The sequence below is a fragment of the Quercus lobata genome, chromosome 11 (assembly GCF_001633185.2).
Source record: "Quercus lobata isolate SW786 chromosome 11, ValleyOak3.0 Primary Assembly, whole genome shotgun sequence".
Taxonomy (NCBI): Eukaryota; Viridiplantae; Streptophyta; class Magnoliopsida; order Fagales; family Fagaceae; genus Quercus; species Quercus lobata.
This window is the reverse complement of record NC_044914.1, coordinates 4,463,024-4,473,478: the sequence shown is the minus strand read 5'-3', so window position 1 is coordinate 4,473,478 and position 10,455 is coordinate 4,463,024. Positions and strand designations below refer to the sequence as shown.

General features: G+C 36.9%; 1 long non-coding RNA gene across 1 annotated transcript; it reads right to left on the bottom strand.

The window, feature by feature from the left end:
- Positions 1 to 1,412: 1,412 nt before the first annotated feature.
- Positions 1,413 to 4,193, bottom strand: LOC115969314. The gene is made up of 3 exons (XR_004086924.1): positions 4,087 to 4,193; positions 3,455 to 3,529; positions 1,413 to 1,741 (listed from the first exon to the last, which is right to left on the bottom strand). It is a non-coding gene; the product is annotated as an uncharacterized LOC115969314 (long non-coding RNA).
- Between the last annotated feature and the right edge of the window lie 6,262 nt (positions 4,194 to 10,455).

The window sequence follows — 10,455 nt, the reverse complement described above, 5'->3', positions numbered from 1 at the left end:
ATATGCTGGTAGGATTGGATTGGGCTGAGCTCGTGATGCAATTTATTTTGCATATCACATGTTCATGCATTTCCCATGCATACATACTTTTTTTTCAATATACTTGTTATATTTGAACTGCTTTGGAGCTTTTTTGATTGTCTTTCTTTCTCTTCCCCCTCCTTCTATTTATGTTAGTCATGTCTATGGTACCTAAGCGTAAGTCAGCTCCGTCCCAAAACCCTTTGCATTCTAGGACATCGTCTTCTTCTAATCCTACTCCTTCTCATATTCGGTTCCATGATGAGGATGCCCGAAAGGACTTCTTGGAGAACTTTTCACGACGAGGTGTTCATTTGGAACGCCGAGTCATTTTAGCAGACTTCGCTGACACTGGCCTTCCCATTGTCATTCATAGTCGAGGATGGGAGTCACTGTATGACATCCCGGTCACTTGTCCGACCATGCTGATCCAGGAGTTTTACTCCAACATGCATGGTTTCAATTTTTTAGTACCTCTCTTTTCTACTCGAGTTTGAGGTACGCGCATTGTAGTCACACCACAGCTTGTTGCGGATGTACTTCATGTTCCCAAGGTTGAGCATCCTAACTATCCGGTTGTGAGCGTCTGCAGACTGTGTCCAAAGACAAGATGATTTCCACCTTCTGTAAGCATCCTGTAGATTGGGGTGATCGTTAGTTCACACTATGTCAGCCTTTTGCAAAAGGTCCTAGATTCATGAACATGGTGATGACTTTTGTTTTGCACCCACTCTCTCACTATAACTCTATCACAGAGCCTCGTACTCGATTTTTTCTTTCTTTATTAGAGAACCTCACTATAGATTTTCCTTCACATTTCGTTCTTTCTATCTTAGATGTGTATAGGGATATGGTTACCCGTGATAAGCTCATTTTCCCTTCGGCTATCATGCCGATTCTATGTCATTTTTCTATTCCGTTTCCCTCTTCCGACCATTTTCCTGTCATGTGTGCCATAGACTACACCACCATTAAACATAGCGAGGCGTACTTTCGGTCTCGGCAATCGGATTCAACAGCTTCTCCCTCCCATTCTGCTCCGTCTCATTCTGCTCCATCCACATCCACTCCCTCTTCTTCTTCGGGCAATGTGGCTCTAGGAGACATCATGACGCAGTTCCAGCGCATGGATGCTCGTTTTGATACACTCTCTACGAAGTTGTATCTGGTAAACATTTGTGTCGGTCGTATTGCACGGCAATAGGCGACCATGAGTGGTTATGCTCTTGAGGCTTATTGTCACGCCCCAAACCCAAAAAGGTCTAAAACATGAGAAAAACAACTTGAGGGTACCTGTAGATTTTTCCTTTTTTGCAAATCAAACTATAGGAGATCTTTCTTTTCCTTTCTTTTTCACAAGATAAGAATATATAACCATACTAAAATCTCCACATTACAAGTCAGAGCTCTATAACACATTTACAAGCAATTACTAAAAATCATGTACCTCCACATAATACATGAATATATTACAAAACTCATTAAATTACACAAAGTCACAATCTTATCAAGATTAAGGACCTTAACATCGAGTCTAGGCCTACTACACCAAATGCTAACAAACCTCAAGCGGCCCACATCCAATAGAATTAATCAAGGTCTCATTGAACATAGCAAGATCGAGTCACCAACCATTTACAGCAAAAGTCTCCAAAATTAACATAGCACTCTAATCATCACCAAAGAAGTAAGCTCCATACCCAAGGTATAGCTAGTAAATCTGAAAAATTGTTAGAGGGTGGGATGAGCTAACACCCAGTAAGTAGCATAATTAATGGGGGTGGGGGAAATGCAAGTTTCATCTTCAATAATAAAAATATGATATGACAAGAATGATAGAATATTGACACACAAATTTTCTCAAAGTAGATACCTTAAAACTATATACTATAAGGTTTTTCTCTTCCCTCATGGACAGCAGCCTCACTCATACCCTTAAGGTTTTTCTCTTCCCCTATGGGCAGCAAAGAGAGCGTGTCAAATAGGACCTCTCTTGCATGTGGTCTTTTGGCCCCATGGGCAGCAGCCTCACCCACACACAATCAAGAAACCTCTTCCCCCCATTGGCAATAGGAAAGAACACGTCATCCAAAGTGAAAGGGTACTAACCTAGATTTGATTCCATTGTCATAAAGACTACGAAAACCAAATCGGATGATCACCAAGAAATCACACATGACATGGTGTCAAAACCACATAAAACTCACAAGTATACATTTCCTTTCAAATATATAGTTTATAACCAGGTAGTTTCAAAAAAACCTTAAATAATCTAACTTCCACAAAGTTTGTAAGGTTTTCAACATCATTCTTGTCAAGAGATTTTCTATCAATTTCCCAAATAATACAAGACAAGATAAACATCTTTAAATTTTTCTAATATACCATAAAATCTATGATTTCCTTATCAAAGATTAAATAAAAAATGCTCATATTTTCTATGTCAACAATTCATGCATTCCCTAAATGCGATACCAAATATGAAGCATTTTCATATATATAATCATATAAATATATATATATATATATATATATATTGTAAGGACACGATTTTGTAACGAACCTAAACAGTATTGGGTTCGCACGTAAAAGGCCCAGACAATATGATTTGTAGAGCGTGGGTGTAAAGAACTAGGTTAACTGTGGTCTCTCTTCGAAAGATTCACTCTCAAGAACGTTAACGGTCTAGAGTTGGTACAATGAACGTTTTCTTTAGTGACCAGTACAACTATTTTTCTCCACTCTTCCTTTCTTCTTTTTTTTGTTTATGTCTGTTCTTTCTTCTTTCTTTTCTTTTTTTTGTTTCAATCCCCGTCTTCATGCTCTTCTTTTAGTTTATATACTCCCCTTCGCGCTCCATCCTTACCGCACACGTGTAGGTTGGGTCCGAAGGATTTCTTTCTGTCCCATTTGGCACCTCCTGGAACTTCCTATGGGCAGCTGTAAGGCTGCTTCCTTTCTGTTCAGGTATCACCTCCACATTAATGCGGCCAGAGAGTTGGTTGAGTGGTCATTAATGCGGAGGCAGCTGTAGTTACAGATATTTGTTTGCCTTATCTCTTTCATCCTTAGGCGATTACTCTATCCTTTACGGTGACCTAATTCTGAGATCTGATCGCAGTAAGACCACGTCCCGATCGTCCTCGGACACGATCGTCCTCAGACGCATACTGCCGAGGAGTATGGTGTCCTCGGACGGATACACATCCTCGGATGGGCCACAGGCCCAACAATCCTGAATCAATTCTGAACCCTATGGGCCTATTGATCAAACGGTCCCCACATATATATATATATATATATTAAGGTTACAACACAATAGTTTTTAGGAAAATATAGTTTCCATAGGTAGTTTCCAAAAGCGTGTCTAACCCAAAAACAACATTTATGCAACATGATTATTTTTCAAGAATCTCATTAAAAAGCGACTTACCTTGCAACCCACAAAAAGCCTAATTCTCTAAACTCCAAAGGAGATTAGCTAGAACCTCAATAATATCAAGCAAACCTAACACAATAAGCATAAAGCTTAAAATTGTATCTAACTACAATTTAGGAATTGCCAAATAAACACTTAATTAGACAAGCCTAGTACTCAACCTCATCAATAATAATATATTCCACTTCCAAAGTTTCTCAACAAATTGATTCACAAGGCATAAAGTCCAATTTATAAAGTTAACCTATTTAATATCATCTCCAACATCATGACTAGCTTCCATAAAATTTACGCTACATCATTAAGAGACCCATGAAAGCAAAATCAAAATATCCTCCAAGACAAGAAATTTAGAACTTCAACTAACTCCAAATAAACCCAATGGCAATGGAAAAATTAGATTTACCAACTATCACATGTTATAACTCAAAACCCCTAAATTTTCCATTGAACATAAACCATAAACCCACTCATCAAATAATTCCACCAATACAAAACCCATATATATAAACACATAAATATCACTTCCAATGCTCATAAATCACATGGATATTATTATCAAAGCTTAAACTAAAGAACCTCAAGTAAAAGCATATAAACCCTCCAAAAAGATTAGAAATATTTACCTCAAATAAAAGATGTGAATGTGTTTAGAGGTTCCTAAGGATTTTCTGGTGATATTGCTGGAAAAATAATGGTGGAGATGGTGCTATGGAAGTACCGGTGAGAGAGGATGAGAGAGTGATAGAGAGGAGTTTATGAGAGAAAAGAAAATAAAGAAAAAAAATAAGAAGAGGGGATGGCCAGCCAAAAGGATAAGAGGTGATGTGAGAGATGTGTGGTGGGGTTTAGTGGGTTAGGTGAGGCATGTGTGACTTAAAAAAAAAAAAAAAAATCAAATCTTTATCCTTTTTTTTTTTTTTGGGCCTGACTGGGACGTTACATTCTTTCCCTCTTATAAAAATTTCGTCCTCATAATTTTATGTACCTTGATCCAGAAAAAGGCTTGGGTATTTAGACAACATATCATCTTCACACTCCCAAGATGCCTCTTTCGCCGAATGATTCTTCCAAAGAAACTTTACCCAAGATATTGTTTTATTGTGTAACACTTGCTCTTTACGATCCAAAATCTCTATCGGAACTTCTTCATATGACAAATCATCTCTAATCTGAAGAGGCTCATAACTCAAAACATGTGAAGGATCAGGAATGTATTTCCTAAACATAGACCCATGGAAAACATTATGAATTCCTGACAGGGCCAGTGGCAGGACAGTTTTGTATGCAACTTCGCCCACTTTCTCCAAGATCGTAAAAGGCCCTACAAACCTAGGGCTTAACTTACCCTTTTTGCCAAATCTCATTACTCCTTTCATAGATGCAACCTGTAGGAAAAGTTTATCTCCAGTTTCAAGTTCCAAAGCCTTCCTTTTAATGTCAAAATAGCTCTTTTGTCTACTTTGGGCTACTCATAGTCAGTTACGAATCATATTTACCTTTTCACAAGTCCTCTAAATAATCTCTAGCGCCATGATTTTTTGTTCTCCAACCTCATCCCAACAAATTGGGGATCTACACTTTATCCCATACAAAGCCTCATAAGGTGCTACTTTAATACTTGAATTGTAACTATTATTGTAAGTAGACTCCACCAAAGGTACATGACTAGCCCAACTCCCCTTAAAATCCAAAACACATGCTCTCAACATATCTTCTAAAGTTTGAATAGTCCTTTCAAACTGTCCATCTGTCTGAGGGTGGAAAGCTATGCTAAAATCAAATCTAGTACCCAAGGCCTTTTGCACACCACCCCAAAAATAAGAAGTAAACCTTGGATCTCTATCTGAAACAATAGAAGCAGGTACATCATGAAGTCTCACGATCTCATCAACATAGAGTTGAGCTAACTAATCAAGGGAGTAGTTCATCCGAATATGGAGAAAATGAGCTGATTTTGTCATTCTATCAACAATCACCCAAATAGCATCATGTCCTTTAGGAGATCTCAGCAATCCTGAAACAAAATCCATAGAAATTTTCTCCCACTTCCATTGGGGAATAGGAAGTGGTTGCAACAAACTCGAGGGTCGTTGGTGCAACACCTTAACTTGTTGACAAGTCAAACAATGCTCTACAAAGTGAGCAATCTCCTTTTTCATATTATTCCACGAAAATTTTTCACGAAGATCATGGTACATCTTTGTACTACTTGGGTATATTGTATATGAAGAATAGTGAGCCTCCTCTAGAATCTCCTTTTTTAATCAATGGATCATTTGGCACACAAAGTCTACTCCCAAATCTCAAAGGACCATCCTCAGAAATAGAAAATTTAGGTTTCTTTCCACTACGCACCTCATCCATGATTTCCTTTAAATGTGGGTCATCGGCCTGTGACAATTTAATTCTTTCCACCAAAGTTGGTTGAACACTCAAACTAGCCAAGTAGGCCTCCAAATGGCCCATAACAACTTCAATCTCCATCCTTTCAAAATCCTAAATAATTTCCTTTCGAGTGGTTAGCAAAGCAGCTGAAAAACTTGAAGACTTTCTACTAAGAGCATCAACTACAACATTAGCCTTATTAGGATAATAGTTAATAGAGCAATCATAATCCTTAACCAGTTCTAACCATCTCTGGTGCCTCATATTTAACTCCTTCTGAGTAAAGAAATACTTTAAACTTTTATGATCAGTGAAAATCTCGCATCTTTCCATATACAAATAATGTCTCCAAATTTTCAATGCAAAAACAATTGTAGCCAACTCCAAGTCATGAGTGGGGTAATATTTCTCATAATTTTTTAACTGACGAGAGGCATCAGTCACAATCTTCCCATTTTGCTTCAACACACAACCAAGTCTCTTACGAGAAGCATCACTACAATTGACAAAACCCCTCGTACTTGAAGGGATAGTTAATACTAGAGCTGTGACCAATCTTTTCTTTAGCTCTTGGAAGCTTTTCTCACATTCTTTCTTCCACTTGAATTTAACATTCTTTCGAGTTAATTGTGTCAAAGGAGCTGTAATACGAGAAAAATCCCTCTACAAATCTTCTATAGTAACCAACAAGGCCCAAGAAACTTCTAACGTCACTCACATTTGTAGGCCTATCCCAATTAACCAACGCTTCTATCTTATTAGGATCCACTATAATTCCATCCTTAGATATCACATGACCTAAGAATACTACTTGATTCAGCCAATGTTCACACTTCTTCAGTTTAGCGTACAACTTCCTTTCTCTTAGAATCTGTAAAACAATCATCAACTTTCTTCATTCTCTTCTTGACTCTCAGAATAAATCAAAATATCATCAATGAAAATAATGACAAAGTGATCCAAGTACTTATGAAATACCTTATTCATAAAATCCATAAAAGTAGCAAGGGTATTAGTTAATCCAAACGGCATCACCAAAAATTCATAATGACCATATCTAGTCCGAAAGGTCGTCTTTTGTATATCCTCACCCTTAATCCTTAACTGGTGGTAACCAGAACAAAGATCAATCTTAGAAAAGACTTTTGTTCCCTGCAACTGGTCAAATAAGTCATCAATACGAGGCAAAGGATATTTATTCTTTATGGTGACTTTATTAAGCTCACGGTAATCACTACATAACCTCATAGACCCATCCTTTTTCTCAAAACAACGCACACCAACTTGGTAAGAAGCCAACCAATCCATGCCCAAAATGACATCAAAATCATGCATATCTAGTAACACCAAATCAGCCAATAACTATCTACCCTCAATACAAAGAATACAGGACTTAAGCACAAGATTAATCATTAAAGTATCACCAACAGGGGTTGAAACCAATAACTCCAAAATCAAGTAGTTTAGGGCTCTCAATAACTTTTCCATCTTTAGCAACCAATTCTGCTGTCATTGGATCAGGCTCCCCATTAAATGTTGAAGGGTTTTGATTATGGAACTCCCCAAAAGTACAACCCTCCTACCTACACTCACCACCTTGGACCAATCTAGCAATCCTAGCATAGATCCTATCTGCCACCTCATCAATCTCACCACCAATAGAAGTGACAAATCTCTCACACTCTTAGCATTGCCTAAGGCCATGCTCTGGAGCTGCAACCTCATCCACATGCCTTACTTTACGTACTTTCTTTTTAGGAGGCATAATATACCAAGGTACTTATACCTATACCCAAGAAACAAGTAAGTAAATCACAAGGCAACATAGAAGGTTAACACATAAAAGATAGATAAGGAAAAAAAAGGAATAGTAGGTGGAAGCTGAAACAAAGGTACAAAATAAAGAATTCATCAAACCCCTAATGCTCTAACTTAGATCAAAATCGATTCCTATTTTCAAAAGTCTATAGAATCATACCCAAAAGGGTCTAAAACATGAGAAAAACATCCCAATGGTACTTGTAGATTTTCCTTTTTGGCAAATCAAACTATAGGAGATCTTTATTTTCCTTTCTTTTTCACAAGATAAGAATAGATAACCATACTAAAATCTCCACATTACAAGTCAGAGCTCTATAACACATTTACAAACAATAACTAAAAATCATGTACCTCCACATAATACATGAATATATTACAAAACTCATTAAATTACACAAAGTCACAATCTTATCAAGATTAAGGACCTTAACATCGAGTCTAGGCCAACTACGCCAAACTCTAACAAACATCAAGCGGCCCACCTCCAATAGAATTAATCAAGGTCTCATTGAACATAGCAAGATCAAGTCACCAACCATTTACAGCAAAAGTCTCCAAATTTAACATAGCACTCTAATCATCACCAAAGAAGTAAGCTCTATACCCAAGGTATAGCTAGTAAATCTGAAAAATTGTTAGAAGGTGGGATGAGCTAACGCAGTAAGTAGCATAATTAATGGGGGTTGGGGAAATGCAAGTTTCATTTTCAATAATAATAATATGATATGACAAGAATGATTGAATATTGAAACACAAATTTTCTCAAAGTAGATACCTTGAAGCTATATACTATAATCCGTGAGCATCAACAATATAATTTCCAAAACCATAATATCTAACATAAGATAAATTATCACAAATCTACCACACTACCATATAGACCGGTCAGGGGATCCACCCATTCACAACTGGCATGATATTGTCCTCTCTGGTATGTAGACTCTTGGCCCCATGGACAGCAGCCTCACCCATACCCTCAAGGTTTTTCTCTCCCCCCCATGGGCAGCAGAGAGAATGCCTCAAATAGGACCTCTCTTGCATGTGGTCTCTTGGCCCAACGGGCAGCAACCTCACCCACACACAATCAAGGAACCTCTTCCCCTCATGGGCAACAAGGAAGAATGCGTCATCCAAAGTGAAAGGGCACTAACCTGGATTTGATTCCATTGTCACAAAGACTACGGAAACCAAATCGGGTGATCACCAAGAAATCACACATAAGATGGTGTCAAAACCACATAAAGCTCACAGGTATACATTTCCCTTCAAATATATAATTTATAACCAAGTAGTTTCAGAAAAACCTTAAATAATCTAACTTCCACAAAGTTTGTAAGGTTTTCAACTTCATTCTTGTCAAGAGATTTTCTATCAATTTCCCAAATAATACAAGACAAGATAAACATCTTTAAATTTTCTAATATACCATAAAATCTATGATTTCCTTATCAAAGGTTAAACAAAAGATGCTCATATTTTCTATGTCAACAATTCATGCGTTCCCCAAATGCGATACCAAATATGATGCATTTTCATATATATAATCATTTATATATATATATATATATATATATATTAAGGTTACAACACAATAGTTTTTAGGAAAATATAGTTTCAATAGGTAGTTTCCAAAAGCGTGTCTAACCCAAAAATAACATTTATGCAACATGATTATTTTTCAAAAATCTCATTAAAAAGCTACTTATCTTGCAACCCACAAAAAGCCTACTTCTCCAAACTCCAAAGGAAATTAGCTAGAACCTCAACAATATCAAGCAAACCTAACACAATAAGCATAAAGCTTAAAATTGTATCTAGCTACAATTTAGGAATTGCCAAATAAACACTTAATTAGACAAGCCTAGTATTTAACCTCATCAATAATAATATATTCCACTTCCAAAGTTTCTCAACAAATTGATTCACAAGTAATAAACTCCAATTTATAAAGTCAATCCATTCAATATCATCTCCAACATCATGACTAGCTTCCATAAAATTTACACTACATCATTAAGAGACCCATGAAAGCAAAATCAAAATATCCTCCAAGACAAGAAATTTAGAACTTCAACTAACTCCAAATAAACTCAATGGCAATGGAAAAATTAGATTTACCAACCATCACATGTTATAACTCAAAACCCCTAAATTTTCCACCACAAATAAATCTTAGATAGTCATCATTAACACAAACCATAAACCCACTCATCAAATAATTCCACTAATACAAAACCCATATATATATAAACACATAAATATCACTTCCAATGCTCATAAATCACATGGATATTATTATCAAAGCTTAAACTAAAGAACCTCAAGTAAAAGCATATAAACCCCCCAAAATGATTAGAAATATTTACCACAAATAAAAGATGTGAATGTGCTTAGAGGTTCCTAAGGATTTTCCAGTGATATTGCCGGAAAAATAATGGTGATGATGGTGGTATGGAGGTACCAGTGAGAGAAGAAGAGAGAGTGATAGAGAGGAGTTTATGAGAGAAAAGAAAAGAAAGAAAAGAAAATAAGAAGAAGGGATGGCCGACCAAGAGGATAAGAGGTAATGTGAGAGATGTGTGGTGGGGGTTAGTGAGTTAGGTGAGGCACATGTGACTTAAAAAAAAATCTGATCTTTATCCCTTTTTTTAGGGGGGGGGGGGGGGGGTCTGACTGGGACATTACACTTCTCCTCCACTATCTCCTCTAGTGGCTTCTATGTCTGAGGATGATGATGGTGGTGGTGATCACGATGATGATGATTGAGATGCTAGCTCTACCAATGA